Source organism: Dipodomys merriami, unplaced genomic scaffold (genome assembly GCF_024711535.1).
Source record: "Dipodomys merriami isolate MVZ:Mamm:240054 unplaced genomic scaffold, mDipMer1.0.p SCAF_10, whole genome shotgun sequence".
NCBI lineage: Eukaryota > Metazoa > Chordata > Mammalia > Rodentia > Heteromyidae > Dipodomys > Dipodomys merriami.
This window is the reverse complement of record NW_027202271.1, coordinates 18658278-18672485: the sequence shown is the minus strand read 5'-3', so window position 1 is coordinate 18672485 and position 14208 is coordinate 18658278.

The window sequence follows — 14208 nt, the reverse complement described above, 5'->3', positions numbered from 1 at the left end:
ATAAGTGCAAGCATTGAAAGATACAAAGTATAATTTGCTCAAAGGAGATATCATCCTGGATAGCTGGATAGGCAGCAGCCTTGTATGGTTAGAGAGAGATAATGGATGGTGATCATATGATTATTAAAACATTCAGGTAACACATTAGTAACATTAACTGTAAGTGGTCTTCTCTGTTCTGCACTTGAGACCCTAGTCTTATTTTCTGTCCCTTGTATTAAACATGCATACAGACTTCCCCTTGATTTAATTAGTAGCCCACTTCAGTTACCACAATGCAGAAGTAGTTGCACATATGTTGGTGGAGTGATAAAGCCAATAAAGTACTGCAGAGACACCTGGAAAATCACAGTCCACAAATGCTCAGTTTCCTTTCAAGGGATCACACCATAGGTAGTCACATATGTATGAGGCCTTGCAGGAATTAGGCTTCTGTGGTTTCTCTGGTTTTTAATTTTTAAAAAATCAAGAACAAAAAAAACTAAAAAAAAATCTGGGTGGTTTTTAAAATTTTTTTTGACATAGCCCTTTGGAACAGTTCATCTCAAGTTGCATCACCATTTGCTCTTTTTTTTAATTGTGAAAATACCATACAGATATTTTCTCTTTTTTTGGACCAAAGGTCTAGGATCTTTATTCAATAACTATACCCATGTGCCTGCCACCATCTTGTTTAACTTATATTTTATTGTAAAGATGCTGCTCAGAGGGGTTACAGTTACATTAGGAAGGTAAGAAGTACAGTACTTATCAAACATTTTATCCTACTATCCCTTTCCTCCCCTCTCCTCTACTTCCTCCCCTCCTCAAAGTTATAAAGATCATTTGTAACATATTGTCTTGTGAGTATCCTTGTTACAAAGGGTCATCCTGTGACCATGTTTCAGCATTTTTTTATTCCCTTTCCATTTTCCAAATTAGATAAATGTATATACAAGATGTACTATGTGCTTTTTTGTTTCTTTCTTATATTCTGTCCCCTGTTGTATATTCCCTGGTGTCACTGTATTTGACTTTGGTACTCTGCATCACCATTTTCTCCTGCCAATTTTAATATCCTTTCCTCTCCTTTGTATCCCCTCTTAGGAGACTTTTCATGCTCACACAAAATACATTTCCTGATTCTTTCCTTATCCTTCTTTATTACTTTACCTTTCTGAAAGAGTAGATGGCATGAAATGTTGTACTTTGCTTCCAGGGTGTTCTTCCATATTGTTCATTGTGCCCAAACCCTCCATTCCTGAACCAAGTGATACAGTGAGCTCACTCATTCATGCATGTCAGTTAATTTTGTATCCTTTTTACTCTGTCCTCATGAATTTTTACACAAGAGGTGCAAATCTACTGAGAGGAGACCTGGTTCTTTATTATCAGTGTTGATATTTGTCAGTATGAATTATTCTGACCTCAGGACTGGTACAGGAGGGAAGCCCTGATATGAAGAATGCACATCCTGACTGACTCAAGACAGAGGCCTTGGAACTGCCTCTTCTGATCTTATTCTTTCGACTGAGATGTGGGCTGTGGAAGTGTGCTTACACATGTGCAGTAAGTTTCTCCCACTTCTAATCCTTTAAAAAGGACATCTCATATGTCAGCTTAGCTAGTCATGGGGTTCACCAACTTGCCAGAAGTGCTGGTAACTCTGCAAGCTATGTTTCCCACAAGGAAGAGGAAACGTGGAAGAGAAGTTGTTAGAGGTACTTAATATGACAAGCAGTCGAATTAAAACACAAGTCATAGAATAAGAATCTGGCAAGCATTGCAACTTCTGATGTTTACAAAGGGCAATCTGCTGTGCTGTTCATTCTGCTTGGTTGTTCTCTTCCCCAATCTTCCTGGCATACATAAGTAACCCAGGTTCAGGGTTGACAGCCCCTGATTGTGTACTCTGTGGATTAAGAGTCCCCAAGGAGAATCCAGGGGTCAGCATCTTGCTGTCTTCTGAAGCAACCTTCACAAGGCTGCTTGGTTTTCATTTACTACCATAAAGTACTCACAAACCTGGTTCTACTGAAAATTTCTACTTTTATGGTCTCTGGCAGTACAGAAGTAATACTCTTACTTGAACAGAAGCTTGGGGGCCTTAGGAATGAATATATCTACTTTTGGAATGTTTGTCACCAATGCCTAGAATGAGAATAGAGAAGAACTGTTGTGTGGTTCCCTCCCCTTTCCACTCTTGTTCTGAGTTTTCCATGTGCTCTACATTTGCTCTGAGGATTTCTTCATTCTGTCACGTCTTTCTCCTATACTAAAGTTGACACTCAACTGTATTTTTTGCCTACAGAATGTATTTAAGAAAATAATTAAAGGTATAATTTGAAGAAGGCAAGAATAAGCATGTTTTATATTTCCAAGTGTTTTTCATTTGCTATATGTCTAATTTCCCTTAATGTGTCCACTCAGGATTAAGGCCTTTGTAGTATGACCATCTAGAATGCTGATCGCATTGCTTTTCCCTATCATAGTACTAGTTATGGTATATCTTCCTTCCCTGCCTCCACCAGACTGAAGATTGAATTCATGGAGTCTCAGGCTTGCTTGCCTGACATGCTCAATACTTGAGCACTACTCTTTGAGCTGTATCTCCTTCTTGCTACTTAATTAACTAAAATGTCACTGAAGTTTGATACTGATATTCTTTCAACACCGTTCTTCCTGCTAAGGATTGTTTTGGCTATTGGGTTCTTTTTTTAACTTTTTTTGTCATAAAAATACCTCAAAGAGTGGTTAAGTTATGTGAGCAAGGTAATGAGTACATTTCCTATCAACCATTATTGCCTCCTCCTTTGTTTTTCCCCTACCATCCCTTCCCTCCCACCTCCACAATTATGCACCACACCTCCACCACCACCACCTCCACCACCCACTCACCCAAATTTTAAAGTTCACTTCTCAACATAGTGTCTTGTGCATCTCATTGTTGCAATGGGTCAACCTGTATCCCTATTTAAACACTTTGTTTTTTCGCTTTCCTCCCTAATTTAGAGAAGTGTATATACAAGATGCAGGGCACCAACATCGAATACAGTGAAAACAGGGGTTATTCTGTGGGGGAGGGATATACAAAGCAACAAAAAAATCACATGCTACATTATAAATACTTTAGAAACAATTGCAAGGAATAAAAAAACCACTTGTGTCCCTGTTTCAGGGGTTCATTTCGCTTAACATCATCTTATCTAGTCATATGTTCATAGCATTTGACTTTTCTGCTTATCCCAGACATATACTATTTATTGCAAATAACGGAAACCATGGGACCTATGTTTCTTTGGGCCTGGTTTACCTCATTTAATAGAATTTTTCCAAGTCTTTCCATTTCCTAACAAATGGAGTGAGGTCATTCTTTCTGATGAAGGCATAGAATTACATTGTGTGTATTTGTGTGTGTGTATATACATATATCACATTTTCTTGATCCATTCATCTACTGAGAGGCATCCGGGTTGAGTATTTGGTCTTTTATTATTCCATATGAGTAATTTTATTGCTTTCCCTATAGCAATGAAGAATATTGTTGGGATTTTGAAAGGTATTGCATTGAATTTTTCGAAAACTTTGGGTACTATTGGCATTTTCAAAATTTTAATCCTTCTTATTGTGAAGCATGGAAGATTTTTCCATTTCTTTAATTCTGCTTTAATTTCTCTTTTTAGACTTCTTAAATTTTCATCATAAAGGTCCATCACCTTTTTGTTCAAGTTAATTCCTAGGTTTGTTTTTTTTTTGAAGGTATCAAAAGTGGAGTTGCTTTCCTGATTTCAGACTCAATCTTTTCATAGTTGGCATACAGAAAAACTACTGATTTTTGAGGGTCAATTTTATACATTGATAATTGGCCAAAGTTTCAGATCAGTTCGAGTAACTTAGGGGAGGAACCTACAGAGTTCTTTAAATTCACAAGCATATTATCCCTAATGAGGGATAGTTTTACTGCTTCTTTCCCTATTTGGATCTCATTGATGTCTTATTGTTCTTGCTAGGAATTCCAGTATTATATTGAAGAGGAGTGGAGAGATGGACATCCTGGTCTCATTCCTGATTTTAGAGGAAATGATTTGAACTTTTCACCATGCAGTATAATGCGAGCTGTATGTCTGCCATTTCAGCCTTTATAATATTGAGGCATGTTCCATGGATTTCTACCTTCTCTAGAACTTTCATCATAAGAAGATATTGAATCTTTTCAAGTACTTTTGTTGTCTCTATTGAGATGATCATGTGATTCTTATCCTTGCTTCTCTTGATGTGTTGAAATACATTAATTGACTAGTATATTGAATCAGATTTTCATCCCTGGAATTAACCCTGTTTGATCATAGTTTATGATATTTTTTGTTTAATTGTTGAATTTTTGTTGTCCAGAATTTTATTGAGAAGTTTGCATCTATATTGAGCTCCAATGGTAGATGTAATGCCTTGGTGTATTGCACTCTGCAAATAATATCTGCAAGTTTGACAATTCTGGATTAAAAGCTCCCTTGTTATTCACGTACATAGCAAGTCATGGAATTATATACAAATCCACTTGAATGTGAACAGAAATGTGTCATTCCCTGGCTTTTACTTAGGATTCCATGTAACATAGAATATGGTCATGACAGGAATGAGGCTGGAAAGGAAATGTTCCCAGAAAGGAAGAGAGTAAAGACGGGACAGGTTTCCAGTGCCTGAGATGTCTCACTCTTTGAATTAAAAGAACAAATATAAGATGGTAGATGAACCTCCATTTTAATCAACACTTCTGACAATTACAGAGTCTCGGGACTACTCTCGCTGACATTTGCACTGTTTCTTCCAGGTATCAGAAGTCATAAACATTCAACAAGTGCAGCCCAGTTCTCCACAAAAACATACTTTTATTATAGCAGCAGATCTTAAAACCGCCTTGCCTAAGTCAAGTTGGACTGGTTTTGAATTGTTTCCTTCTCTTCTAATGTATTTGTTAAGGATATTTGTCCTCTTACAAAGTAGACTCAATTCTGATCTAAAACACGAGAACAAAGGAAGTGTTGTATAAGTTCAGTATCTTCAATGAGTTGTCAAACAACAGAAAAATAGTATACAAAAAAAAACAGTAAAGGGGGAATATAATTTTTTGAGTTTGAAGTATATTTTAGATATGAGAGCTTTGTCTGTTGTATGGCTAGTGAAGATCTTCTCTCAATCCGTGGGTTTTCTATTGATCTTGCTAGCTATGTCCTTTGCCATGCAGAAGCTCTGCAATCCCATTTGTCCAAGCTTTCTTTGATTTGTTGTGTTTCTGGGTCTCTATTAAGAAAATTTCAGCCTGTGCCAAGGAGACATAGGGTTTCTCCTATTCCTTCCTGTAATGTTTTCAGGGCGTCGGCTTTGATTCTGAGGTCTTTGATCCATTTGTAGTTGAGTCTGGTGCAGGGTGATATATAAGGAACTAGCTTTAGTTTTTTACAGGTGATTAACCAGTTTTGCCAGCACCATTTACTGAAAAGGCTGTCTTTCTTCCATTCTATTTTTTTAGCTTCCTTATCTAAGAAGAGGTGGCTATAGGATTGTGGGTTCATTTCTGGAACTTCCGTTCTATTCCATTGGTCCTGAGGTCTGTTCTTGTGCCAGTAACAAGCTGTTTTGATTACTATGGCTTTATTGTAGAGTTTGAAATTTGTTATTGCTATTCCTTCAGCACTGGTCTTTCTGTTAAGGATCCTCAAAGAAAAAACTGCCTGATAAATAAATAGGCTAAAGACTTAAAGTCAAACTCCTCTGAAGAGAAAATAATAATAGCCAATAGACACATGAAGATATGCTCCACCCTTGGCCATAAAAGAAAAGCAACTCAAACCAACATTAAGATTCTACCTCACCCCAGTTAGAATGGCAATAATCAAGAACTCTAACAACAACAGGTGCTGGAGGGGATGTGGAGAGAAGGGAACACTACTGCATTGTTGGTGGGAGTGTAATCTTGTTCAACCCCTGTGGAAAGTAGTATGGAGGTTCCTCAAAAGACTCCACATAGAGCTCCCCTATGACCCAGCAATCCCACTTTTGGGCATTTACCCAAATGATCACAAACAAGACCTTCAGTACAACTATGTTCATTGCAGCATTATCTACCATAGCTAAGATATGGAACAAAACCAGACGCCCCTCAGTAGATGAAAGGATCAAGAAAATGTGGTAGATAGATAGATAGATAGATAGATAGATAGATAGATAGATAGATAGATAGATAGACAGACAGAAATGGAACTGTATGCCTCCATCAGAAAGAGTGACATTTCCCCATTTCTTAGGAAATGGAAATACTTGGAAAAAAAAGATTAAATGAAGTAAGCCAGGCCCAAAGAAACATAGGTACCATGGTTTCCCTTATTTGCAATAACTAATATATGTCTTGGACAAGTAGAAAATGTCAAAAGCTATATATATGACCAGATAAGATGGAGTTAAGCAAAAAGAACCCCAAGATAGGGACACAAGTATTTTTTTTCTTTCTTGAAATTGTTTCTAACATATTTATAAGGTACCCTGAGATTTTTTTTTTGTTGTTGCTTTCTATTTCTCTCCCCCACAGTATAACCTCTGTTTTTACTGTATTTGATGTTGGTATAATTTAGGAAGGGTAAGGGAAAAAACAAATGTTTAAATAAGGATACAGGTTGAACATTGCAACAATGAGATGTACAAGATACTGTGTTGAAAAACAAACTTTACACTTGAGGCGAGAATAGGGGGAATAGGGGAGGAGAGAGTGTAGTTTTGGAGCTGGGAGGGAAGATATGGTAGAGGAAACAAAGGAGGAGGCAACAATGCTTGGTAATTACCTTGCTCATGTAATTGTAACCACTCTGTATAGTTTTTTAACAATAAAAAAATAAAAAATAATGAAACTAATGTCTTTTTAAATAGTCTTTATTTTTCAAATAGTCTTTATTCCAAATAGCCTTTATAGTTGTTTTCTGGCCCAAAAGAATGTGGTAAAAGCACCAAACTTTTCTCTGCTCAGCCAAAACGTCTCCAAATACATACCTATGAAAGAGAAAATAAAAAATAACATGAGGATAATACACAAGAATGAACAGGTCTTATTATTAAGAATCTCAATTCAGATTAACAGCTCTGAAAGGAAATTGAATTGCAATGAAATCTAAAGGAATCTGTTTTGAATTTTAAAATAACAGAACATTGTTTTTTATTTAATATATTTGGAGATGCATCTTCTCCTGGACAAGGAGTAAACTGGGACAACACAGAGTTTACCAAGAGTCCAGTTCCATAGTAATCGCTCTTAGAGTTTGGCACAATGTGGTCTACCTCCTTTCAAAATACAAACAAAGCCCATGCTTTCTCTCAGTCTGGGCAATAAACACCAGTGAGGAAGACTTCAGTGAGTTGCCAGGAAATGGAATATGGGAAAGAACCATCTTGTTCCCCTGAAGTTCAAACATTTTAATGGAATTCTGGACATTTTCCTACTGCCCATGTGCACAAGGTAAGTTTATCATTGTACAATTCTATTTCTCCATATTTTTCTTTGTAGATTGCCTGTGAGATATGTTATTTTATATACTTAGACTTCATAAATTAGTGACCAACATGCATATGGAATGTAACATTTCATAATTAAAGTTACTTGAAAATTGAGTAGCAAAAGGAAAGGAAGCAAGAATATAAAATGTACCTGGATATTGAAACTACCTCAAAATTATAACCTGAGAGTCCTTAACTTCAAACTATTTTCACTGCATTTGATTCCTGTGTTCTGTAATTTAGGGAGGGGAAGGGGTAGAGTGGAATGTTTAAATGAGGATACAGGTTGACCCATTTTGACAATAAGATATATAGTACACTATGTTGAAATTGAACTTTCCAATGTCGGGGGTGGGGAAGAGTTAAGGAGGTGTGGAGAGAAAGGATGGTGGGGGGAAATCTAAGGAGGAGGAAAAAATGCCCTCATTACCCTACTCATGTAACTGTAACTCCTCTGTACAGTATCTTTACTATATATATATATATATATATATATATATATATATATATATATGTATGTATGTATATATAGTCGAAACACAAACGTTACCACTTTGGACGGTGGGGGGAAAGTGGGGGAGAAAGGAAGGGATGGGAAGGGGAAACAAAGGAGGAGGCCGCAATGCTTGATAAAAATTGTACTCAATACCTTGCCCATGAAATTGTAATACCTCTGTATGGTGTTTTCACAATAAAAAAAGGAATTGCAATTTTTCCTCATCTGGAAAAAACATAGATATATGCTTGTTTTTTTATAGGTGAAATGTGAAGAAGAGAAAGTTAAGGATAGAAATTATCGAGGCTATATATAAAAATAGTATGAAGACATTCACCAAGAGCTATTGGACAACAGATGCTAGAGTTAACCAAGAAACAAAAGTGATCAGATAAGCATGTGTGATTTGCCATGGTGAAAAGCTTTTGGACAATCAATACAGTCTGCAAAAATTGAATCATAGAACCCCTGCTTTCACTATATTTGATGTCAGTATAACTTGTGGAGGAGATGGGGAAAAACAAGTCGTTTAAGGATACAGGTGGACCTGTTGCAACAATGAGAAGTACAAGTTGTCATGTCAAAAAGGAGCTTTACAACCTTGGTGCAGGAGGCGGGGGAGGATTGGGGGGGGGGAGGAGGCTGGGAAGGGATGTGAAGGGTAAACAAAGGAGGAGGCTGCAATGTTTGATAAGAAATGTACTCATTACCCTGCCCATGTAATTGTAATCCCTCTGTACAGTATGTTCACAAAAAAAAAATTTAATTTAATTTTAAAAAATTGCATCATAGGAACTTAAAACAGGCCATAAAAAGGATGGTAACCAGAAGAATGGGAGAGAGCCAATAAAGTGAGTTAATGAAAATTATGGTCAAGATACTTTATATCTACATATGAAAATAAACGAATTTGATTCAAATTGTTATATAAAGAAGGGAAGAAATGAGGAGAAAGGTAAACTAGGTGATTCTGATGAGGCTTTACTGTATGTGTATATAAAATGTCACAATGTAACCACCAGATATAAGACTGATTAATGGTAATGCATGTTTTTATAAAGCCATTCCCCATGGCTATGGTGTGTTGGAGTCAGGTATGATGAAGTTGTCTGTACTCTTAGCAGCATCCTTCCTCCTACCTAGAACATACACATGTCATGATGTTAGGTGAAATGTACCCCAAGATAAGGACTCAAATGTTTTTACTTTCTAGCTATTCTTTCTAACATGTTTATCAGATGATTTCTTTGCTGATTTGTATGTCCCTCCCCCACGGTATAACCCCTGTTTTCAGTGCATTTGATGTTGGTATAATTTGTGGAGGGGAAGGGAAAAAAACAAACTGTTTAAATAGGGATACAGGTGGACCCATTGCAACAATGAAACATACAAGACGTTATGTCAAAAAATGAACTTTATGCCGGGCACTGGTGGCTCACACCGGTAATCCAAGCTAATCAGGAGGCTAAGATCTGAGGATCGCGGTTCAAAGCCAGCCCGGGCAGGAAAGTCCGTGAATCTCTTAACTTCAACAAACCACCAGAAAACCTGAAGTGGAACTGTAGCTCAAGTGGTAGAGCACTGGCCTTGAGCTGAAGAGCTGAGGGACAGCATTCAGGCCCAGAGGTCAAGACCCACAGCTGACCAAAAAAAATGAATTTTACAACTTTGGCATGGGGTTGGTCTCCAGGGGGTTGGAGATGGGAAGGGATGGGAAGGAGAAATGAAGGAGGAGGCAACAATGCTTGATAAGAAATGCACCCATTACCTTGCTCATGTAATTGTAACCCCTCTGTACAGTATTGTCACAATTTTAAAAAAAGAATGTACACATGGAAGCTAACCATTATGAATATGAAAGACAGAAAGTTCACAGAGAATGGAAACAAAGTTTGTAGACAGAAAGAGGAGAATAGCAGCAGTGTAGACACCATTCTTAGCAATAATGAAATTTATGTCCTCTGCTATGTACCTAGAAAAAGAACAAAAGAAAGTTATAACTGGAATACATTTTTAGAGAGAAAAATATGAAAAATTGTAGACCTGCACAATTGGAAAACAGTCCTGAGTGGACTTCCTGAGGGCAAACAGATATAGAGATAGGAGAAATTTCTCTACAAACTATGATGTGGTCATGTTTTATAGTCTGAAATAATCCAACGACTTCCTGTCCTAACACATACTTAACAGTGTCTTTTTTCAGTGCCTCATTTTGGATAGATAGGATGTCTAACTGAACTAGGTAAGTGGGCCTAACGCCATCTCTTTTCATCAGCTTAGACAGAACTAGGTACTTGAACACAGAACAGTAGTTTCCAGCATCCTAGGCACACCTGAACCGAGAGCCCCCCAAAGTAAGTATATATAATTCCCTAATCTAATACTAAAGTAAGAATTATGCTTACTATTACGGGTAAGGATAGTAAAAACTGCCAGCCACCAAGGGATTGCCAAGATCCTCACGATTATGAGTTGAAGATAAGGAAATAACACACAAAAAGATCCAATTCCAAAACAAAGCTCAATGCTAACAAAAAGGACTCCAGATTGTGATGCTATGGTTCAGAAAGCACCAATGATGAGTTGTCATTGGATAATTTTTGTATTCCCTCCCCCATGGTATAACTGCTGCTTTCACTGTATTTGATGTTGGTATAATTTGTGGAGGGGAAGGGAAAAAAAAAAACAAACTGTTTAAATAGACATACAGGCAGACCCATTACAACAACCGGATGTACAAGACGTTACGTCAAAAAATAAATTTTACAACTTTGGTCAGGGAGGTGGGTGGGTGGGGGAGTGGAGGAAGAAGGGAAGGGATAGGAAGTGGAAACAAAGGAGGAGGCAACAATGCTTGATAAGAAATGTACTCATTATCTTGCTCATGTAAATGTAATCCCTCTGTATGGTATTTCCACAATAAAAAAATCATAAAAAATACACAAATAAATAAAAGGAATGATCTTACAAAAAAAAGTGAAAAGGAAAAAGAAAAGATAGTAACATATGGAAAGCATTTGTCCTGTGTGTAGATGTCCACATGAGAAAATCCTGAAATAAACCACTGATTACCTTCTCAATCAGATTTTACTAACTAGTTAGCACTCAAGATTCACATTGACAATGGAGGAGAAAATACCTGACTGAATTAGATTAAATCTCCTTGGGTAGGGCATTTTAATATGGTAAGTTTTTTGTTACATTATACCCTAAAAGTTACCACCAGGAACCAGGATGGTAGAAACTTGCAGCAATGCAAGGAGTGCCAAGAACCTCATGGTGCTGAGTTGAAGATGAGGAATGAAGCACAGTAAAATTCCAGTACCAGAAGTCAAGGTGCTGACACCAGGACTATGAATCTCACAGTCTATACATTGAATGTAGCAATCAGGAATTGGCAGTGAGACTCTGCATAGCTAATGCCAGGAAACACTGATGCCCAGTAAACAGGAAGGAATCAAGAACACAGCCAGAACCATTTGACAAGGCCATGACTTTCAGTCCTTCATTCTGATGATGCTGGTTTCATTTCAAAGATGTTCCAGGTGACAATTCCTCCAGGACTTTCTCATTGTGTAAACTAGAGCTCCATTACCATGCCTTTTTCCAAATTGGAGCTGTCCCAGACCCATTTCCCTGATCTATGAACTGCTCCTTCCAAAGGTAGCCCGATTTATAACCTTATAAAATTTTCAGACTCATATCTTTTCCACAGGAATCTTCAGGATAAAGCAGCAAGGTCTGCTTCTTCATCAATCTGAAATTTCCCTCCTAGTCCTGAGGAGAAGCTCATCTGGCCTCAGGCAGAGGAATTAGAATAATTATAGAGTCAAATCTGACCTCAATGCATTTAACAGATTATTGGATAAGAAGGCAAAATCTAAGACTAAGAGGGCAAAGATATTTATTAATTGCAGCACTCATTGATTCCATTTATTCATTCCACAATACCGATAGAACAATACCATGTGTCCAGAACACTGAGAAACCATAATGAGCAAAGTATACGAACTTGCTATTCCTTACATATTTTTAAAAAGAGTATATTAAAGTACAGTGCCAATGTCTCACACCTGTAATACTAGCTATTCAGGAGATTGCGAACTAAGCATTATGGTTCAAAGCCAGCAGGGCAAGAAAGGCCATGAGACTCTTATCTCCAATTAAACACCAAAAAGCCAGAAGTGAAGCTCTGTAAAGTGATAAAGTGATAAAGGGCAATCCTTGAGTACAAAAGCTAAGGGACAGCACCCAGGACGTGAATTCAATTCCAGACCCAGTACACACACACACACACACACACACACACACACACACACACACACACACACACACACACACACACACACACAAACACACACACACACACACAGTACATTGAGAAATCAGGAAAGAAAGGGGAAAAAAGGAAGAATAAAATTATATGTGTGGTGAAATTTTCTTATAATAAAGAACAAAAGAAGAATAGAGGATTGACCATTGATATGGCACCTGCTTAGCTTTTAAAATCATAAGGAAGTGTGTTGGATTGTATGCAAAACAAAATCCCTGAAACACGATAGATTCATGGGAGATTTCAAAGAGTACAATTTCTTAGAAAGCCAAAATCAAATTTCAACAAAATACAACAGTAGGTAGCAAATACTCAGAAGGGATGGAATAGGGTCAAGAGGTAAGAGGAGACAAATGAAGAGTGGGAAAAATGTTTAGAAGGTAATCAGTGGCCCATTTCAAAGAGTATAAGAGCATGTTGTCTTGTCCACACATCATTTATCTTTAGTCTGACAACTCAGGAAAACTGCTTTCCCAAAATAATCATTGCCATTACTGGTCACATTCTATCTTCCCTCTCAAGTATTTTTTACATTTTCTGCAATCTTTCAGAGAATGAGTCAACAGAGATTACATCCTGTGCCATAGATATTGGAAACATTCTCCCTCTTTCTAAGACCTTTCCTTCCCAGCCACATTCCTCTCAGCTTCTATGTACATCCTCTATTTGATAAAGACCTCTAAGAAATATCAGGGTAAGATGCACTCCTGATGACAAAGTTCATTTTGAAGCCTGATGACGTCCTCTTTTCTTACATATTGTTATAAATTATAAAAGGAAGCCTCTCACACTGAGTAATCAGATCTGTAGATATTGTTCCTCCTTCCTTATCCAAAGGCTCAAAGCTATGAGACCAAATGTAAGGGTTGAGTGGTTTTAGTTTTGCTTTATTAGTTGTACCACTCCTGAGGCTTGAATGTTGGGCTTCAGCGCTGTCCCTGAACTCTTGTGATCATGCACTCAGTTTAGGCACAGCTCCACTTCTGGCATTTATGATAGCTAATTGGACATAAGAGTCTTGTGGACTGTCCTGGCAGGGACTGACTTTGACCCTTCAGCCTCAGATCTCAGCCACATGTGTAGCTAGAATTACAAGCAGAATGACCAGTGCCCTGCTTTGAAGTTTATTGATGCTGTTTATTGTATATCTTCCTTTTCATAATATACAGGATCAAATATGTTGCTAATATTAAAATAAGACCACTTTTACTAATCTGAAATAAAATGGAAAGAATCCTACAGATGTTTCTTATTGCAGAGGTCCTGTATACAGGACAGGATGCTGTAATCATGATGACATTGGGGTCTACAAGTGGGGCATTTGTCCAATGCCTAGACCAATGTTCACTTCCGTCTCTGACTTGAAAACCAACATTGTACACTGTAAGTTCCCTTATGGCTTCTGGGCTACAGTTTTCTGTGCATTAAAAAAAACAGGTGGATTTAATTTTGTGCTCATTCCTGACACAAAGAACTTCCCTGTAGTCTTGGGCAAAATCACTGTTGATGCTTTACAGATACAAAGAGAGAAGATTTCATCTATGTATGTCTGTCTTTGTGACACTTGTTTTCTTCTGCATTGTTCCTTATTCTGCAAATTCAGTGAGGAAGAATGAGTAGGAGTATTAAACTTTGATTTTCTATTCTCATTCATACATAAATTTCAAAGGAGCCAGGAGGATGAAGGATTTTAGGTGTCTATTTTGACTGGATCCTTGGTGTAATAATGGCATTAGAGAAAGATTTTTCTTAGCAGAAATTATTGGAAGAACAAAATACCTCCTTGTAGTATGCAAACCTTTTATTTTTAGATGAAAATACTGTTATCTTTGGGAATTATTCGGAAACTGCAAATGGTTTG